At 42.2% G+C, this 21,264-nt stretch overlaps 1 protein-coding gene and 1 pseudogene across 1 annotated transcript in view; one reads left to right on the plus strand and one right to left on the minus strand.

Moving 5' to 3' along the window:
- scin (scinderin) overlaps window positions 1–21,264 on the plus strand; it is a 148,852-nt gene that overhangs the window by 97,782 nt on the left and 29,806 nt on the right. The window lies entirely within an intron of this gene.
- Window positions 10,561–10,762, minus strand: LOC144481641 (U2 spliceosomal RNA; annotated as a pseudogene).

The raw sequence follows: 21,264 nt of genomic DNA on the forward strand, positions 1-21,264 counted from the left end.
GGAACTCGACTAACTGCTACCCCAATCATGCAAATCTGCAGTAAGTCAGGGCGATGTTAATTCTTGATTATCTCCCCTGACTCAAGGATAAGAGCTGGAGGATTGAATTTTTCATTTGGTGTTTAAGTTTAAAGTTTACTGTGAAAATCCCCTGGTCGCACACTCCGGCGCCTGTTTGGGTACATTGAGGAAGAATTTTAAGCATGGCCAATGCACCTAACCAGCACATCTTTCGGACTGTGGGAGGAAACCAGAGCACCCAGAAGAAACCCACGCAGACACGGGGAGAACGTGCAGACTCCGCACAGACAGTGACCTAAGCCAGGAATTGAACCCAGGCCCCTGGTATTGTGAGGCAGTAGTGCTAACCATTGTGCCACCGTGTCGCATGTGGGGGGGTTTGGGTGGAGATCAGGGTGGATGTGGGTGCAGGAGTGTTGAGATTCTTTCTAATATCACAACAGTCTTTCGGAAATTTATCAGTGCTCTGCTGGTGAGCTGTGCAATTTTAGTGAGTTAAACTGTCGCAGTAACCTAAAGCACAGCTGAGAATCCACCAAGCCAGGCTTTTGCCAAATCAGTACCTAAATTCTCTGTGTCACGGACAGTGGGGCTGAATTTAAATTGCCCTGATTTCTCCACTCTCTACCCATCCATAACAAAAAGGTGTTTTTTTAATATTTTAATTTCCTCCTTTTAAAATGGTCGTGTATTTTCCCCAACCCTCAAATTTGGAAATGTTCCAATTCTCTGTTAATAACTTGCAAAGCAAACACGAGGTAAAATGAAAATAAAGGGTTGGGTTTTTTTTCACAGTATGAAGTCTCACAACATCAGGTTAAAGTCCAACAGGTTTATTTGGTAGCACAAGCCACTAGCTTTCGGAGCGCTGCCCCTTCATCAGGTTTTTTTTCACACATGCGTGAGGGCTTCCCCTTTACACTTACACAATAAATAGGGGATAAGGAAAAAGGGAGGGGATTCAGGGCATGACCACAGTAAAATACAAGTAGGGTTTTACATGTGTTCAAAGTCTAGAATCATGAGTCAACTGGAAAGTTCTTTCTTCGGGGAGATTGGTTGATTGTAGAATGCCCTCATCTTTCCAGAGTGAGGCTTGCATGACAAGAGAGGGCATGTGGGATGAATCAGTCGGGAAGCGTGAGTTTCAATGTTCCAGTAGTTGGCAGGTTTGATGAGGGTCCGAGTTTGTTCTGTTGCCACCATCCCAGCACAGGCTGTTGTCTGGAATTCTGTTCACATTGGGTGTGAGAGAGCAACCACTGGAATTCAAATCCAACAGATGAATCATCACAATGCAGCTTGGGGGAGGTCACGTGACATAATTCCTAAATGTTGGACACAGGATCACTGGAATCTTGAGATTTATCTGGAGTCAGGATTTCTTTTGTTTTTGGAGACACTTGTGTTGGGTTGACGAACTGTCCCCTCTTTGTCAAAACTGTTATGTTAGGACTGCAAATGCTTCGGCCATTAGCACCATTATGGGAGACTAAAACCTGCAAAGATTTTCCTTTGTTCTGAGTTAGCTGAACTAGACTCTCCAACCCCATGATTGTTATTACCTTGAAACTGCTGCAGGGCATCAGGTAACTGGCTGAGCCATTTGTTAGCTCATGAATTTTCCATTTTGAACAGCACAGAAAAAAATGACTTTATGAAGTAGCTCAGCTGATGAATACATATATTTATATATTTTTAACTGTCACTTCTCAACTGTGACACCTGGATTGAATGAATGGCCGTTGCCCCTCTTCAAAGTATTTTGGATAAATAGAAAACATTTGGTTTCACAATCAAGCATGTTGAGGGTTTACTGCATTTTAAGTTGTTCTCTTCAAAATTCAATTGAGAGAAATTAGAATTATTTCAGTCCTTAGCCTAATGAATGGGATTAACTTTGTTTCAAAGGTCTGGCCCAGGTCCGATTGGCCGAATGGCCTCTGCAGTGTAAGATTGCACAATTTTAGCTTTGTTTATTGTTCACTCGGCAGTTGCAACTTGAAGCAAATGGAGGTAAGAAACACCTGAATAAAGGAAAGGATGCAACATTGCACTGAGTAAGACAAGTCGAAAAAGTATTGAAATAATAAATTTGAGTTAACTTTTTATCATGCAAATGAAAACAGGTACAAATTTACGCGAGCCTTGTTAATCCTAACTTTTCACTGATTTTTAATAAGAAAATATTTTGATGTTTAGGTAAAAATGCAAACCCAAGCGAGAGAAAGGCAGCTATGAAGACTGCTGAGGGATTCATAAAACAAATGAACTACCCATCCAATAGCCAGGTAGGATATTTTCAAATGAGATTAAGATGTTTCAATATATATAAGGGACAGAATATGCTACAAGAAGTGCTTGGGATATGTTTATTGTTTGGTTGAAAGCAATCAATGATGTTATTCAAATCGAGTTGAACCTCATCATTGCCTTGTCAAGGAATCCTTCCATTGCTTACCTTGTACTGAAAAAGACAGACAACTGCCCCATAGCTAAACAGTCTACTTGCCAGGATGACTTTGCCTGATTAATACAGTTTCAGCTAAAATTAAGCAGAAGTTATAAATTACCCAGCACAGAAAAAAAACAGATCGCCTTCAGTCAAATCACCTGGTCAAGTTGACAAGCTGGTGCATATTTTTTTCTGGGGCGCACAATTAATCACTGTCAGTTCAAACTTTGGAAGAAATTTAAACAATTGCTTCTGCCTTCTCCTTGTCCTCATCTCATGTAAAGGAAATAAGTCCAATGACCAAAATAATCCTTGCATTTGTACAAATGTATAATAGTGTGTCATAGCATTCAGACTAATATTTTATAAATTCAATTTATGCTTTTAACCTCAAATATAGAATTTGTACATTTAATTAGATTTGTTAGGTTTAATTTGTTACAGAATTTTGGTTTGGTGGTGATTTGCTATTCCATTTTGGTTGTAGTATGCTTGTTTAGTAAGTAACAAATCATACATTCTGGTGCAGAAAAATCTATGATTTTCCATTTATTTTAAGAATGATAAGATGGCTGGGTGGTATGATGGGTCAACTGTCAGTGGGATAAATTGACAGCAACCTCTGCACAGAGCCGAGCTGGATAGGAACATAAGTCAGAGAAACCCAATTTGTGGAACTCCCATTTTCTGGGTCATAAAATCAGGAGTTTGAGCATTGCAGATTAGGTGTGGTGGTATTTAAGTCCGATTCTTTGACCTGCTCTCTTGCTGATCAAGATCTGGGAGGGATTCTCCCAAAAAAATTCTAAGTGCCAAATTCACGTAGAAACTGGAGTAAATCCCGCTGTTTTTTTAAGCGGGATTTTCAGAATGGATCTCCCACACTCTGTGCACCGCAAAGTGCCTCAAAGAGATTCACACTGAATTCGGTGGGAAACCTAACTATTCTCGCTGAAGAGGACGGCAGCATAGCACTGAGCGGGCCACTGCGCATGTGCCGGTCTGTTATAGCGGAGATCGGTGCATGTGCAGTAGCCCCGCACTACCGTCCTCCCAATAGCCGGCCAGCCCTGAGAACCTGCAACGCTGCCCTCCGGCCTCCCCACACCTCGATCGCTGGCCTCCCGGAGGTCTTCGGGCCATCCGTGAACCCCCCCCCCCCAACCAGCCCGCCTCGATTTTCTCCCTCCCCCCAGCAGTCTCGATCTCCCGATCCCTGCCTCCTGCACCAGGGCAGCCCCAACCCCCACCCCCCTTGCAGTCCCGACCCCCTCCCACAGGAAGACAACGCTAGAAATCAAATGGCTGGAGATGTGGGGAGGCCGTGGCGCTCAGTGGGGAGCCCGCTAAATGACCTCCACCTATGCTAGAGCAGCACAGCAGGCTGAGAGATTCACCCCTGGTTTTGATTGCAAGTCGAAACTTTAAAATGTCCATATTGAAGTTGCTATTAAATTAGGATACACTCAGAAAGGTCACGATTCCATTTGCATTGTAAAAATAATGAATAATACTGCCACAGTGGCACAGTAGGTAGTAAATATCTACAGCTGAGGTTAATACTGTAATACTGGAGCAGATGACAGGACGCTACATCTGTGTTTATCCATACTGTATACCTGACGTGGAATTCTTTATAATTACACTGGGTGGCAACAGTGAACAAAATGTTCTATTTGCTGTCAACATAAAATTATCCATAACGTGTTATTACTTTTAAAAAAGAATTACCACTCAATGTTTAGCCAATAGTTTTCGATGATAGGAAATATAATGGAATCCCTCCCAAAGAAGAGAAGAAGAACATGTAGAAACCAATGAATAGTCAGCACGGACTTCAAAAGGCAAACTCTTGTTTGACCAATGTTATTGAATTATTTGAAAAGGTAACAGAGTTTGCAATGGTAATGTGCACTGGATGTAATTTATCTCGACTTTCAAAAGGCCTTTAATAATGTGACCCATAACATAAGACCAAAGAAAGGCCAAGATCTTCCCCTGCCCCACCCTCTCCTCCACTGACAGCATATTTTGCAGTGGCCCGCCATTGGCCAGATCTTCCTCCTTTTCTCATTGTTCACACCCTTTGCCACCAGGGAATCCATTGTGGGGGGTCACCATCGGTGGGACCAGAAGATCCTTCCCTTCTCCCTCCCCCGCAAGAATGGCCAGTGTCAGCATATTCTCCCCCTTATGTATTGAGTGCTGAGACAATCTGGTTAAAGGCCTGCCTCTATGCTCTGAGTTCATTCTAGTTGTATGGTTGAATATTAACCCTCGGGCTGTCTCCAATTACTGCATCTCAACTCCCCACAGAACTTTCTATGCCCCTTCCATATTGGCTCAGGCCAACCTATGCCACTGTACCCACCTGCCAATGACCCATCATACCCTCCATGTCCATAAATGCCTTTCTACCCACTCCCCATGCCTGTCTGTACCCCCCATACATCTCTATGGCCCCTTAAAGTCCCTTTGCCAACTTAGTGCCAACTTATACGAACACATGCCTCTAAGCACCATTTCTCTTGCACCCTACTTGCTAACTCATTCACCATGGGCAGCCCTTAGCCATGCTAAGATGAAATAAAATAAAGTTCTAAGTATCCATTACAGACTTCACTATAAAACCACGCCAATTCATGAATGTCAATCCAATTCATTTAAATCCTCTTGAATGCTTAATATCTTGTACAAAATAAACATTTATATTCATAGTTCTACAACAAAAACAGCTAAACCCTTAATAAGCTCTTGGAAGTATCAATCAAACTGAATTTGCAGTCTCCCATTGTGATGACGATAGGTTGTCAAGAAGTAATAATATTATAACGAAACCCCTTACCGTTATGACTATAAACACCTATTAAAACTGAAAGCATCAATTAAAATATAAAGGGCAGAGGATTTAAATAACTCAGGAGCTTGAACAGTTCCTTTTCCATCTTTTATAATCATTGACATCTATTCTTAAAAATCATAATCAAAATCACTGTGGCAATCAGACCCTGCTCCAGTGAAAATAGGGTACATTTGAACTCAGCATTGCATTCAAATGCCTTGCTAGGTTTGGGTTTCTCCCATACATGAATTATGTCCTGGCCCCTTTCTCCTACTGGAAAAATTAGAATCTGGTGGAAATGGGAACAACATTTCTGAATCTTAGCCTGCTCATTATTTTGGACAAGGTATGGAGTCTCCATAAGTCTGCAAAATTCCAGGCCTGGGTTTTACATCTAGATGGTTGAGAATTAAAAAGTAGGCAAGTTATGTTATTTTTATGCTCAGTAATGAACCTTGATTAAACCACACTTGGTGTGCTGTGCGCAGTTCTGGCTCCCATATTATAAAAATGATATTGAGACATCGGATGTGATGCAGAGAAAACTTAACAAAGATGATACCAGGAATGCGCAGAAAAGGATTGACACACTGGGTTTCTTTTCTCTTGGAGGAAGATGGGAGGGTTGGCCTAATAGAGGTTTTTAAAACTATGAAAGGTTTTGATAAAAGTGGATTCAGAGAGAACATTTCCATTTATGGGGAGGAGCATAACTAAAGGCCGTCAATATAAGATAGTCACCAAAAAATCCAGTTGGAAATTTGGAAGAAAGTTCTTTACCCATAGAGTATTGACGGTACAGAACTCGGTACCACTGGGAGTGACTGAAGCAGATAGTATACGGCACAGTGGATAGCACTGTTGCCTCACAGTGCCGGGGACCCAGGTTCGATTCCCGGCATGGACCACTGTCTGTGTGGAGTTTGCACGTTCTCCCCATGTCAGCGTGGGCTTCCTCTGGATTCTCTAGTTCCCTCCCACAGTCCAAACATATGTGGGTTAGGTGGTTTGGCCATGCTAAATTGCCCCTTGGTGTCAGGGGGACTAGCTCGGGGTTATGGGGATAGGCCTGGGTGGGATTGTGGTTGGTGCAGACTTGGTGGGCTGAATGGCCTCCTTCTGCACTGTAGAATTCTAAGTGTATGTTTCTAAATATATGTGCATTTAGAGGGAAGCTAGACAAGCATATGAGGGTTAAGGAAAGAGAGGATTATTTAATAGATTTAGACGAGGAAAAATGGGAGTACACCTGAGTGGATCATAAACACTAAAATGTCTGGTTAGGCTGTGGCATTGTTTCTGTGCTATGTAATCCTATGTGTACCTAGCAGGCTCCTTAATACCTGTAAGTTATTCATATCGATATTGTTTATGCAGTACTGATGTAAATCCAGTGGTTATTCCCTTTGAAGAAATTATGTTTGGCAGGTAATGAAGTAACGGTTATGTCGTACATTCTGTCTAGCCCAGAAAACCTGTAGAATGGTGTTAGTTCACAAAGACCCTTGAGTAAGATTGGGTCTTGGAGCCCGGAGTGTGAGAGTTCAGATGGAGAGTAAATTTGAATTGGATCAAAGATACCTGGAAAACTTTAGTTGCACACAAAATACCAAGAACATTAATGTATGTTAATTTTTCTGTACAAACTCTTCCTAGTGTCTAAACAAACCTATGATCCTTATATACATGTTAGTGCATTTGGTTTGCTCAGACACCATTACTGGTTTATTAGCATTTGATGTTTAGTTTATCGGGTTAATTATCCCCACAATAAGTGGGGTACACCACCTGCCTACATTTCAGTGCCTGTGTAGTTGACATTCTTTCAGCTGCTACAATCGAAAAGGCTAACACCAAAATAGGTGATGAGGTTGTTAAATTTTCTTCTACCATTGTTTCTTAATTTGCTGCAGCATCAACATAAAGCTTTGTTTTCCACTGTAGATTCAAGTACTTCCTGAAGGAGGCGAAACTCCAACCTTCAAACAGTTCTTTAAAAATTGGAAAGACAAAGGTCAAAGCGAAGGATTTGGAAAAGTTTACGTCACTGAGACAATTGCAAAAATCAAGCAGGTTAAATTTGATGCTTCAAAGCTGCACACCTGTCCTCAGATGGCTGCAAATCATAACATGGTGGATGACGGTTCTGGAAAGACAGAGGTAACTCACAGTCCTCACATGAAACAGAGAGAGTGAAAATGTGTTTGAAGACATGTATGTATGTGTGCTGACATAAAATGACTGTGTCATGAGGAAATTGGATAATAATGGTCTGAGGAGCTAAATTTTAACAATACCAATTAATTTCAGAGACTCTGCTTTAGTGCAGTTCTAAGATTAAATTTCTCCACCAGCTTGTCCTTGCTTTCCTGAAAGTGGTGGCTTCCACAGAAACACTGCAGAATCTCATTCAATTGGCTATTCTTCATAACCAGCCGTGTGTGTCTCTTAAGAGGCTCTTTGATCTTGTGGCCATTACATGCAACCCTGATCTTCTGTTTAGTTAGAGTCCATATAAATGTACAGAATCATAGAATCCTGTGGTGCAGAAGGAGACCTTTCAGCTTATCAAGCTTGCACCATCAACAATCCTACCAGGACCTTTCCCTGTAACCCCACATGTTTACCCTGCTAATCTCCTGATACCATGTGGAATTTAGCATGGCCAATGAACATTTTCCACACATCTTTGGACCATGGGAGGCAACCAGAGCACCCGGAGGGAAACCACGCAGACACGGGGAGAACGTGCAAACTCCACACAGACAGTCACCCAAGGTCAGAATTGAACCCAGGTCCCTAGCGCTGTGAGGCAGTAATGCTAACCGCTGTGCCACCATGCTGCCCATATTTCAAACAGAATTTCTGGATTGTGATCAAAAGTGGAAGCCCTGGGTGGGTGATTTGTCCTTCTCTTATCTGGTTATAATGAGGTCATCTGCAGCTACATCTGTACCAGCCATCAGCAATGATCATTGAGTCAAATCCATCATTTCATGGGCTATACACTTTCTTGGATGGCAGATAGTGGAGGCTGTCAGTAAATGTTGTTTCATTGTGACATGGTCCTCACTGATTCTGCTGACCCAGTACAGCACTGGATCAATCCATACTGCAGGTTACCTTCAGATTGAACTGCTGGTGACTGCTTTGATAAATTAGTTTGAAGTGTGGATATAAAAGCAGAGATCAGTTAGATACCTCTCCTCTCCCACCAACCCATAATTAATGACCCTACGCACCCCAGACATTCTCTATTCCACCTTCTTCCATTGGGAAAAAGATACAAAAGTCTGAGGACATCTACCTACAGACTCAAGAACAGCTTCTTTCTTGCTGCCAGATTTTTGAATGGACCTACCTTGCATTAAGTTGATTTTTCTCTACACTCTAGCTATGACTGTAACACTACATTCTGCACACTCTCCTTTCCTTCTCTATGAACAGTATGCTTTGCCTGTATAGCGCGCAAGAAACAATACTTTTCACTAATACATGTGACAATAATAAATCAAATCAACCCCTCTCTCTTTCCTCTAACTTAAACCCTGTTTTAACACAAGTTTGCTGTTATCGAGAAGCAGAGTTCCATCATGCAGAAAGGTTTTTTTCCCTTGTTTTCCATTTTAAACCATATGGAAATAGACAAATTGGCACAATGTTAATGGCAAGCCTTGCATGTTGTGGGTGCATTATCATGATCCCAGTCTTGCTTTTATGCACTTGTGTACTTTTTAGATTATTGAACCTTTCACATGAGAAGAGTGTAATCTGTAGCATTGGAAGTGACTCGATGTTACACTAGTTCCAGTAGTGCTGAATATATGTGACTCAACAGAACTAGAATGTATGAAAGAAGAACAGAAGATGCTGGAAAACCTCAGCAGGTCTCAGCATTTATCAGGAGAGAAACAGAGTTGATAGGCAGGATTTTACAGCCAAGTTCGCCACAAAACCAGAAAATCCCACCCGAGGTCAGCTGACTTTTCCATGGTCCACCCCTCGCCTGCTACGATTCCCGTGGTGGGACAGGAAAATTTGCCCCAAAGTATCGGTCCTAGACTCTTCGTCAGAACTGAAAAGGAGGGAGAATGTAAAAACTGCAACAGGAAGTAGCAACTTTAAGAGCAAACAATAGATGGCTTGGTGTCAGAGAGGAAGAGAGGTGTTTTGCATTGAGGCATCACATGTATGGAATATTTTTTTTTAAGTTTAAAATGGAGGAAAATAGTCAAAATCTAAAATTGCTGAACTCACCATTGAGTCCTGAGTCATCTTCCGTTGGTCACATTGCAGCCTATGGATCTTTAGGCAGATAATCCTCTATGTTTGGAGAGGGTCCTCCCAGCCTAGCATTGCTAAAACTGCATCACTGACTTTTATGTCTGAGCTGAGTGGTCAGCCTGCAAAATGATGATCCAGTGCTAAATCCCACCAGCCCGGGCTGTTCTATTTGCACCCTCGCCATTCTAAGTTAGAGGAATCCTCTTTTCTGAGAGAAGTATTTGCTAATTAAACTAAGGGCATTGAGGTCAATTTTGACTTTCTGGGCAAACTATTTTGGAAGGATATTAGCCGGCCATGGGTTGTGGCAACAACTTCACTTAAATAGACTGTACAGTGCCAAATATGTTGCATTATTGGATTGAGACCCCACAGAGCAGGCCAGGGTGGTCCCTGGTGAGGTAGGTTCTGGGGAAGGGGATTGCTATTGCAGAGAGTAGAGTTCCAAGGTGGAACGCCATGGTCTTCCTGTGATCCACAAAATAATTCAAAACTTAACTTGATTGTGCCGCGCCTCTTTGGAGCTGCAAGCAGTTTGCACAGTGCAGACACAGTTCAGGTATGGCAATTAGGGTCCTGTTTATGTCATAGAACCTAACTTCCATATTAAAAGAGACCATCACCTCAAATGGGGAACCACTGAGGACATCCAGTGAAAGGCCCTTTTGAAATGGAGCTGGATTCATCGTAGGTTTTAATGAAACAATATTTTGAGCCTGTTACTGCCCCATTAACACCAGGGGAAGCTTAGCTATCATCAGAAACAACTCTATGATATCACAGGGCACAAACAGAATAGTATAAAATCAGTTACACAATCAAAACTGTTTTTTTTAAATACTTTTTCAATTCAATCAAATCAAGTCCAATTCAGAGTCTCAACAAGTTGAGACATTTCCGATCCAGGCTGGCAAGACAGGGCAAGCGACCATTTACCCTGTCATGGGCCTGATCTACATGAGCCAAGCTGATTGGAGGAGGGGAAGCAATTCCTCCTCCAAGACTTGAGCTCATTTGCATCTTAGCCAAAAGGCCGAGATACCGCTTTTAAAAATTGCTTCATATGAAACATATGAAGCGTCAATGTAACCTAATGACCTCAACCAAGTGCAGCATCCGCATAACTACACTTGATCTTAGCCAAAAGGCCGAGAAGCGAATCAAAACTGTTACTACACTATCAGTCAATAATGACTGATGATCATTTGTTTCTGTGGTGGTTAGGTGATTTATGTTTTTCACAATTAGTAGGCAATTAGCTATAATTAAGTTATAGTTAGGGCTGTTAATGATTTTGGCTGATTTCTTTGGGTTGATGACTTTATGATGGTAATGAACCTCAGTGACAAAGAAAAGTTATCAGAATTTAAATTCTTAAAATCTGCCTCACCCTTTTGTAGTTTTCTCCATGCCAGTTTGAGAGGGAGTTTGAACTTGAGAGGACTTTGTCAGTGTCACTTTGTCATTTGTTGCTGAAGAGTGCATGGAGTTGCCTCTTACTGTGATTCTCCCTTCTGCTGTATGGGAACTGTTTATTTTGGGTTTGGCAAGAATAGGATTATACAGCAGCAGAGGAGACTATTGTAACCGAGGTAAACAGATAACAAAAAAAAAGTTTCCCAAAAATAGTCTTTTATGACCCCAGAGTTGCAGGTAATAAAATATATTTTGATATGGTAACTTTTTGCAACATAGATAAACATGGCTGCCAAATTTGATGTATCGAGATCCCATGAATAATATGATCTAAATGAACAGATTATCTGTTTTACTGATACTGATTGAGGGATAAACCTTTGTCAGGACACCAGGAAAATTCCTGCTATTCAAAATTGCCTTAAAATCTTCCACATGAATCATAGAAACCCTACAGTGCAGAAGGAGGCCATTCAGCCCATCGAGTCTGCATCGACCACAATCCCACCCAGGCCCTACCCCCACATATTTACCCGCTAATCCCTCTAACCTACGCATCTCAGGACTCTAAGGGGCAATTTTTAACCTGGCTAATCAACCTAACCTGCACATCTTTGGACTGTGGGAGGAAACCGGAGCACCCGGAGGAAACCCACGCAGACACGAGGAGAATGTGCAAACTCCAAGCCAGGAATTGAACCCAGATCCCTGGAGCTGTGAAGCAGCAGTGCTAACCACTGTGCTACTGTGCCGCCCAGGGTAGAGGGTAGACAGGATTTTAGTTTAATGCCTCAACACTGTAGTGAAGGAAAATTGAACAGGCATAAGATGGCTAACTCATTACTGACCTTGCCTAGCAGTAAACATAGAAACATAAAAACCAGAAGCAGGAGCAGGATATTAGGCCCTTCAAGCCTGCTCCACCATTCATTATGATCATGGCTGATCATCAAATTCAATATCCTGCTCCCGCTTTCATATGCTTTGATCCCTTTAGCCCAAGAGCTATATCTAATTTCTTCTTGAAATCAGACAACGCTTTGGCCTCAACTACATTCGGTGGTAGTGAATTCCACACATTCACAACTCTCTGGGTGAAGAAATTTCTCCTCACCTCAATTCTAAAAGGTTTACCTCTTATCCTCAAAAATGACCCCAAGTTCTGGACTCCCCCACCATTCGGAATATTCTTTCTGAGTCTATCCTGTCTAACCCTGTTAGAATTTTATAAGTTTAATTGAGATCCCTTTTCACTCTTCTAAATTCCTATGAATACAATCCTAACCGACTTAGTCTCCCCTCATATGACAGACCTGTCATCCCAGGAATCAGCCTGGTAAAACTTCGCTGCACTCCCTCATAGCAAGGACATCCTTCCTCAGATAAGGACACCAAAACTGCACACAATACTCTTGGTGTTGCCTCACCAGTGCCCTATAAAAATCATCCCCTGTGCCTTTTTCTTAATTCTTTGCTGTGATGTTAGTGTCAATAGCAAGATCAGCATCTGTTGCCTGTCCCTAATTGCCTCTGAGAGCAATAAAGAATCAAACACGTTGCTGTAGGTCTACAGTCATATGTAGGCCAGACCAAGCAATGATAGATTTCCTTCACTGAAGGACATTAGTGAACCGGGTCGGTTTTTATAACAATTAATGATTGTTTCATGATCATCATTATTGTGACTAGCCTTTCAGTTTCATATTTTTTTAAATTCCGTGCATTTATTGATTCATTGAATTTAAATTCCAGCAGCTAATTAGGATGGGATTTGAACCGATATCCACAAAGCATTATCTTTAGTCTCCAGATTGCTAGTTTAATGCCATTATCACCACACTCTGCAGGTAATTATTTTTCTTGATACATGGTAGTGATTATAGCTCAAAAGTAATTCATTACATATGAAGCACTTTGGAACATGTGTCAGTGCAGGCTTTCATTTTTATTTTGATTCCATGGCCGGATGTTTACTGTCCCACTCGCCACGGGAATCGGGAGTGGGTGAGGGGCAGACCATGGAAAGGTTCGTTGATCTCGGATGGGATTTGGTGGTTTCGGGACGAGTGAGGCTGTAAAATCCCGCCTATTGTGTCAAAATCAAAACTTATTCACATAGCGCAGCTCCTTCACTGACATTCTTCACCAGCTGTGTGATAAACTGAGACAATTTAAAGTTGCATAGTGCTTTTTATTGAGATGTGTATTTGAATGGATATATTTTCAAATTTCTCTCTTCTAGATTTGGCGAGTTGAGAGCAATGGTCGGATTCCTGTTGACCCTAGTACCTATGGACAATTCTTTGGTGGAGACTGTTACATCATTCTTTACACATACAGATTGGGGCAAATCATTTATACCTGGTGGGTATATCAATTCTTATTTCTCTCTTACCCTCTAATTTAGTAAGCTTGATTTAATAATAAGATACAAAAACCAGTTTCGTAGCTTAGAGAAGAGGTTAGTCCAGTCAGCAAGAAAGGTGAAAAAACCCCTTCATGTGTTTACAGCTGCCAAGACCCTATATTCTGGATTACTCTCTCTAAAACTCTGTCTTCCTGCCTCTCTCTCTCTCTCTTGCTCCCTCTCTCCTTTATATGCTTCTCAAAAATCTACATTATCAGCCATGCTTTGGTCTCATCTCTCCTAATAGCTCATTACATGGTGTGATGTCAAATCTTATTCTATTTTATAACACTCCTGACGCGCATTGGGCACCAAGTGGGTGCCAGCTGCAGCTCATTAGTTACCGACCAGGTATTATCAGGCAGTCCACCCTAGCCAATATCAATGTAAGTCAGGATGTGGAGGAAGGGACATTCCTGAATGGGGGAAGTTCCCGTTATTTAGATGAACCACAGAGGAGCACTCCTGTTTCTCCCAGCTCCAAAACAAAATGGACATTTTGCTCCTTTTCAATTCATTTGCAAGCTCCATCCACCTGTGTTCCAAAATAGCATGCAGGTCCTGTGTACATCATAGGACCCCAATGTGCATCTTAAAGGGACTACCTGATGAATCTGGAAGCCACGTCAGGCACCGGTTGCAGATCCTTCCCAAGTAGTGTGCCAAGGCTCCTTCGACAGTACCTTCCATACCTGCAACTTCTACGACCTAGCAGGGTAAGGGCAACAGATGTATGGGAATACCAACATCTGCAAGTTCCCCTCCAAGTCACACACTATCCTGAGTAGGTACTATATCACAGTGCCTTTAATGAAGCAGGTCAGAATTCTGGAACCTTGCTTCCTAAAGGCATTGTGGATGTACTTACACCACAGTGGTTCAAAAAGGTAGCTCAACACTACCTTCTCAGTGGTAATTAGGAATGGTAAATAAATGTTGACCTTACTAGTGATGCTCTTATCCCATGAATTTTTTTTTTTAAAGTGGTGCAGGGAAAATTGAGAGCAGGTACTAAACGGGAGGCTTTCCCCACCATTTTACTTCCACTACTGTCATGTCTTCATCCAGTAAAAACCTTCTGCTCAATGTTCAGCTGTATATCAAGAGGAGAAGAGATATTCTTTGCTTATTAGAATGGCCTGATTAAGAGAAGATGGTTTGAATTATGGCACTGAATGATGTTACATTTATTACTGCAAATGAGACAATCTGAAAACCATATTTCTGGAAAATAAAATTATTACAAGTCATATCACATCAGCATCGGTAAAGTAAATCTGCCAATAAGCTGTCATACTGAAAGGCATGAAAGCATTTGGCTGTCAGAGCCTGGTGTTATACAACAGTGCTTTGATGTTTAATTTAAGTAGAACTGCAGCAGTTTTTTCCTTGTGAGCAGAGCACCGTTACTGACTGGAGGCTCTCTCCCCTGGGAATGCTGTGAAGTTCTCACAGCAAAATACAGATTATAGTCACAGGACTAGCAAAGGCAGAAAGTAGTTCAATACAGAACATGGCACAAGAATAACAAGTACAAACCTAAAGGAGTGTCGGAATGCAACGGCTCCAAATGAAAGCTAAATTAACTAACAGCTAAAATATTCTGTAGCATAATAGTATCATAATTTAAGGGTGGGGGAGGGCACAACTATTAGAAAGTTGAAATTTGACAAGAAAGAAGATGCTAGAAAAGATGACCAGGTTAGTTGGCACTTGAAGTGAAAATGTAGATTAATGACATTGCTCATATAGTTCAGTGAAATTCAGAAAAGAGAAGTTTGAGCAAATGTTTTAATTGATTTATGGGGAATGATTTGTAAATAATCATGTAATCTATTTAAATTATTTTACATTTCCTGTTGGTGCTAACAGAGTGGTAAAAGTATTTGGCTCAGCAGATGGTTCAATTTGAAAATACATTATCAGTGCCGAGCTGTGCTGGATAGGCTCATAGGCACTTGATTTCTGGGCTCTGCTGGATAAGCAGAGTTAAGTCAGGCTAAGGGTGAAGGTGATATTTGACTTCATTTTCCTTGACTAGGTAGGGGAAATTCAATAGGACTTCCACTCTGGAAAACATGTGTGTCAAGTAAAGCCATGATCAGACTCAGATTTGACAGCTGCCTCGTACTCCCAGTAGAAGTGAAGTATGAGCGGACAGTCAATGCCCATTGTATTGTATACTAAAAATTAGCCAGTGCCATCAGAAATGGAGAGAAAATTGGAGGAAACTGAAAAAAAGGTAGAGAGGAATTTTAAGTCCTTGATGGGATTTTAACAGCCAGACCTCATTTCCAAATACAGGCCTGCTGTCCACTCATAGAATCATAGAATCCCTGCAGTACAGAAGGAGGCCATTTGGTCCATCGAGTCTGCACTGACCACAATCCCACCCAGGCCCTATTCCCGCATCCCCACACATTTATCCTGCTAATCCCCCAACACTAAGGGGCAATTTAGCATGACCAATCAACCTTTGGACTGTAGGAGGAAACCAGAGCACCGGAGGAAACCCACGCAGACACAGGGAGAATGTGCAGACTCCACACAGACAATGATCCAAGGCCGGAATTGAACCTGGGTCCCTGGCGCTGTGAGGCAGCAGGGCTAACCACTGTGCCATCATGCTGCCCAATGGGCAAACAAATTGCTGGCAGTTGTTGTGACTTGAAGAACATCCAGCTGATGTCTGCCCATGGGGAGTCGGCTAAGTTGTAGAGTGTAGTTGGAGGGGGGGGGGAGGGGGGATGGCAGGGTGAGTTGGCAAACATCATGGTAGGAAGCACGGGACAATGGAGGCCCAAACTTACATTGTAAAATCATGAGGAACAATTCTGTCCTTGCATAGGAGTGTTTACCAGTGGTCCAACAGGACTTCTGCTTCCTACCAACCAGGTTTCATTAACCACCCTATTAGCAGTTGCAATGCCAACTCTTCACATCATAGGATCCTGATTTGCATAAATGTAGGACCAGGTGGGTACCCACAGGCACCTGATTAAACCACAGCTTAAAATTGCTACAGATTGGAAATTAAGCATGGAGATTTAAAATTTCCCTTAAAGTGGCAACTCTGTGGACTGTGCTAAGTAGTATGTAAATGTAGGATATTGAATTTTGATGTGATAGAATATGCCATTTATACTAGCAAATGAAAGCACAATGGATGATTCATTCAAATTTGAATCTCTCTATTTTACGCAGTTAGAGAAAGGTTAACTAAACTAAACCAGCCATTTTGTAGGTTTTCAAAAGTAAGTGGCAGAAGGTTGAAGCTTCCATTTCTGGCACTGTAAAGTGCAACAGCCTGATTATAATGGGTTCTGTCAGTTCAAAGTGAGGCGACCAGATGGAATGCTTCTTCCTTGGGGCAAGAAGACTCTGACATTGTCTGTCATGCCCAATACAAGTGATCTTGTGACAGAGAGTGAAGAAATGAGCAGTGTGCACCATTTTGACATTGACCTCCACCATACCCTACAGCGCTTAACTGAAGAAAGCAGCTTGAAGTAAAATCACTCGCTGGACAAAAATAATAGAAACAACATTCAGCATAGGATTTCTTTTCTTCTTTCGCAGCATGCGATCATCACTGGCTGGGCCAGAATTTGTTGCCCTTGAGACGGGGGTGGTGCACCACCTTCTGGAACCCACAGCACTTATAGGAAGCTCCTGGGTTTTGACCCAGTGGCAGTGAAGGAATGATGATATAGTTCCAAGTCAGGACGGTTTGTGGCTTGGGGAAACTTTCAGGTGATGGTGTTCCCATGGCTTTTTCCATCTAGGTCATAGGTGTTGTGGGTTTGAAAAGTGCTGTCAAATGAATCTTGGTGGTTAGCTGTGGTGCATCTTGGAGATGATAGACAATTCTGCCACTTATGTGTCAATGTGTCAATGAATATTAAAGATAGTGAATGAGGTGCAAACAAGCAGGCTGCTTTATCCTGGATGCTGTCTCACTTCTCCAGTGTTGTTGGAGCTACACTCACCCAGGTAAGTGGACAATATTCCATCACACTCCTGACTTGTGTCTTGTAGATGGTGGACAGAATTTGGGGAATCAGGAGGTGAGTTACCCAAAGCAAAATTCCTAGCCTCTAACCTGCTCCTGTAGCCACAGTATGTTTATGGCTAGTCCAGTTTAGTTTCAAGTCAATGGTAATCCTCAGGATGTTGATGGATGCAGATTCAGTGATGGTGGTGTCATTGAATGTCAAGGGGAGATGGTTAGATTCTCTCTTGTTGGAGATGGACATTACCTGGCAGTATCTGAGGAGGCGCAAATGGTGCTGGACATTGCCCAATCATCAGCGAGCATCCCCACTTTGAGAACTTCCAGCAGTGATGCCCTCGGACTGAGACGATTGATCTCCAATGACCACAATCATCTTCCTTTGAGCTTTTTAATACAAATGATGGAGAGTTTTCCCCCAATTCGCATCGACTTCAGTTTAACTGGGATTCCTTGATGCCACACGTGGTCAAACACTGTCGTGATGTCAAAAGCAGTCATTCTCACTTCACCTCTGGAGCTCAGCTCTTCGGGGCAATGATTGGCTGGGTTGGAATTGTCCTGCCTTTTGTGGACAGGACACACCTGAGCAATGTTTCTAGATTGCGGGGCATGGAAAGTTCTGGGGCACAAGTCTTCAGCATTATTGCTGGAATATTGTCAGGGCCCATTGCCTTTAGCAGTGTCCAGTGCCTTCAGCATGGAGTGAATTGAGTTGGCTGGAGACTGGCTTCCATGATGCTGGGGATCTCAGGATAAAGCTGAGTTGGATCATCCATTCACCACTTCTGGCTGAAGACTGTTGAAAATGCTTCAGCTTGTCTTCTGCACTGATGTGCTGGGCACCGGCTCATTGAGGATGGGGATATTTATGGAGCCTCCTCCTCCACTGAGTTGTTTATCATTCCACCATCACTTACGACTGGATGTGGTAAGACAGAAGAGCTTTGTTTTCATCTGTTCATTGTGGGCTTGCTTAGCTCTGTCTATAAATTGCTGCTTATGCTGTTTAGCATGCAAAGAGTCTTGTGTTGTAGCTTCACCAGGCAGACACCTCATTTTTAGGAATGAGGAATGCCCTCCTGTACACTTCATTGAACCAGGGTTGATCCCACAGCTTGATGGTAATGGTAGAATGGGGGATGTGCTTGGCCATGAGGTTAAGTTTAAATTTGAAAACAATTCTGTTGCTACTGATGGTCCACAGTGCCTCATGGATGCCCAGTTTAGAGCTTCTAGCTCTGTTCTAAACCTACCCTGTTTAGCATGATAGTGCTATGCAACACGATGGAGGGTATCCTCAACGTGAAGATTGGACTTTGTCTCCACAAGGAGTGAGCGGTGATCACTCCTATTAATACTGTCATGGACAGATGCATCTGTGACAGGTAGATTGATGAGAACAAGACCAAGTAAGCTTTTCCCTCTTGTTGCTTCCCTCACCACCTGCTACGGGCCCAGTCTAGCAGCTATATCGTTCAGGACTTGGCCAGCTCAGTCAGTAGTGGCAGTATCATGCCATTATTAGTGATGGACTTTCAAGTCCCCCACATTCTGCACCCCTGCCACCCTCAGTGCCTCTTCCTATTGGATTTGCTGCTTTTCATGAAACATTGTAAAGGTTCTAAAAATACAAAAAAAGGAAACAAATAATAATGAATTCATACAAAAGAAGGTTTTAAATGTTAAGAGTGTTGTTAGATTTTGTACTTTTCTTTCAGCCTCCTTATACAAAATAAAAAATAACATCAGTAGGCATCTTGAAACCTTTGAGCTTTCCTTATTAACTTGAAAGCCATGTATTGTACTATATATTAGGTAACTTACCTCAATCATGTGCCATTTTGCTTTATAAAAATTGTATTTTGAATACATTAATATTAAAATTGGAGATGCCTTTAAGCACCTGTATTAACATTTAAAAAATATATTTGCCTCTATTGAGATTACTCACACTCTGATCTGAGGATTCTTATTCTTCATAACAGCTCCATTTACAGCACTTTGCAAATTTAATTAAATGTTGTGTGTGTGTGTATGTGTGGTGTGTGTGTGTTTTGGGGGGCTGGGGAATGTGCCGCGTACTGAGCCTCCAAAGGCACCTTCCCAAGTGTTGCTTCTCACCACTCCCATCCCACCCTATCCAATGTGCCCCTCCCCCTCTCCTCATGGGCTCGTCAGCCTGGCCCTAGCGAGATCTTCAATGTACCTGAATGTCTTGAGTCCATTGCTGATGGCTGCCTCCCTGCTGCACCAGCAGAGCCTGTGCTCCTGCTGGCACTGACAATGTGCAGAGCTGCTGACCTTCGAGTGACTGGCAGCTCTAAAGGACTTCCTCTTGGAGTTGGAGGGAAGTTCCATCTCAAACACAATAAGGTTGGTTACCTGAAATATGAAAGCTGGGTGAGCCAGGTAATTGGAGGCTTATCACGTCAGACATTTAACTGAGGTTCGGGGAAACCACCCTCACTGTATAACCAGGTCCCAATTACAGAGTTCATCATGTGCCCTTTGATATGGACAAGCTCCATATTAGGAACAGAACTTATACTTAATAAGATAAAGATTATCTTAATTTTTATCTTAATTGTTATGTTCATTTCTGTTTGGACATGCTGAGCATATGCATATTAATTCAGTGATGGATTGTTTGGACACAGTGTAAACTGACAAAATCTGTTTTGTGAATTCCTGTAAGGTTTATTTTCTTTCAACTGCTGAAGAAAGACTGATATAATGCTTTCAATGACCTCAGGGCACCTCAAAACACTTGCCAATGAACAAAATGTTTTTAAAATGCATTCACTGTTGTATTGTAGGAAGCACAGCATATCGTAAAAGATGATTATAATACTGAGCAGATAATCTGTTTTTAGTGATTGCGATTGAGGGATAAGTATAGACCAGGACTCCGAGGATAATTCCTCTGCTTTTCTCCACAATAGTGCCATTGCATCTTTTACAAAGAGAGCAGACAAGCAGAGGAGGGGGCAAGCAAGGATGCAGGTGCACAGTGAAAATTAAATTATTTTAGGGTGTCACTGGATCCCAATGCCAAATGGGAGGTGGGGAGCTGGGACCACGCTTCCAATTAAACTCCTTGAGGAGCTGATTAACGGGCCAGGAGGGCCAGTAGGTGATATTCACATGGGAAATTGCCAACCCAGAACCTGTGCACGTTATGGCACAGCTGTTGGTTCGATGCAGGGAGCTGCAAGATTTTCTTTTGAACTGGAAACATTTTTGCCACCAAGGTTTTTCCTGCAAGATCTGGCACAGTGTTGGCCAATTCCCTGAGCATTGAGGTTCTGGCCCTCTGAATTATTGCCACCTTCTCTTATTCAAGGCAGAGGCAGATCCTTTCCCAGCTGCTGTCTGCCTTTGATGTTCCTGTTCCAGCAGACATCTCCCCCTTCCTCGCAGAGATCAGCGCTATGAATTGAGAATCAAGCTCAGCATTTCTGATAGCACAGCACTCTCTTGGCACTGCACTGGAGTGTCAATGAGATTTTTGTGCTCAGGTTTCTTAGCATAGAACTTAAATACACAACCTTCTGGTTCAGTAGGTGTGAGTGCCACCAAACTGAGCCACAACTGACACTGTTGCAGTGTCATTATACTCTTTGACCTTTTACAATGGTGCCAATATCCTCTTTTGTGTGTATTCTCAAATGAGGATCAGAAAATCTGAAACAATCATCAAGATGTTCTAAACAGTGGTTTTCTTTTGTATATTCCTCTGGTGAGAATCTATCCCATAAATAACTCAGAAGAGGTTCATAAATAACTGAGAAAAACATTTTACCAAGCACTTTTCCATATAATCA

Source organism: Mustelus asterias, chromosome 2 (assembly GCF_964213995.1).
Source record: "Mustelus asterias chromosome 2, sMusAst1.hap1.1, whole genome shotgun sequence".
Lineage (NCBI taxonomy): Eukaryota > Metazoa > Chordata > Chondrichthyes > Carcharhiniformes > Triakidae > Mustelus > Mustelus asterias.